General features: G+C 35.8%; 1 long non-coding RNA gene across 1 annotated transcript in view; it reads left to right on the top strand.

Moving 5' to 3' along the window:
* LOC109952833 (uncharacterized) overlaps positions 1 to 455 on the top strand; it is an 11,821-nt gene extending 11,366 nt beyond the window's left edge. Inside the window, exon 3 of the long non-coding RNA XR_002273822.1 lies at positions 390 to 455. This is a non-coding gene — a long non-coding RNA (uncharacterized LOC109952833). The remainder of the gene's footprint in view (positions 1 to 389) is intronic.
* Positions 456 to 695: the final 240 nt, after the last annotated feature.

The raw sequence follows: 695 nt of genomic DNA, 5'->3' as shown, positions 1-695 counted from the left end.
AATGAAAATCTAAACAACTCCTATTACATCCTTGCCAGACCCTCTTGAAGAACTACAGGGTCCCAACACTAAAACAATCAATTAATTAACCAATTACACATCTAACAAAAACTAATCTACAACCTTTTTGTTAATCAATCAGCCGTTTCCAAAAGCCTATATAGAAAGACAAATGGCACTGGCTATAGGCTACAATGACAAGCAATGGTGCACAGATTCATACTGAGTTGTGTATTTTTTTGTCCACTGTGTAATGACTGACTGAAAGAGCTCCTATACTTGTTTGCAAGCTGTGTTGTTTGAAGGCAAAATTTGCTTTTGTTGTATATTTTAAATGTGTTGGCATGGTTGGAGCCTTTTGCAAATGAAATGTGTCATTTTGCCATCAGTGACACTGTTTAGGCAGGTGTGTTAACTGTTTTGAAAATGTGGAGTTTCAATTGATGGCTGCTTCAGAGCAATCAGGACAAACTGCAAGCTGAACCACGCCTAAAGAGAGAAGACAAAAACTAAATCAATCAAAATGTAATTAAAACATCATATAACCATGATCCTCAAACGATCAGCGTCCAAAACATGAAAGAACACAATAAAACATAAATGCTAACTGAGCTAGTGAGAAGCCACATTTCAATTATTTCAGGTAAATTGTCTTTTAAAAATAATTTCACATAGTCTGGGAGAGTGAAGTCCAG

The sequence above is a fragment of the Monopterus albus genome, unplaced genomic scaffold (genome assembly GCF_001952655.1).
Source record: "Monopterus albus unplaced genomic scaffold, M_albus_1.0 scaffold503.1, whole genome shotgun sequence".
NCBI classification, from domain to species: domain Eukaryota; kingdom Metazoa; phylum Chordata; class Actinopteri; order Synbranchiformes; family Synbranchidae; genus Monopterus; species Monopterus albus.
This window is presented reverse-complemented; position numbering and strand designations above follow the sequence as displayed.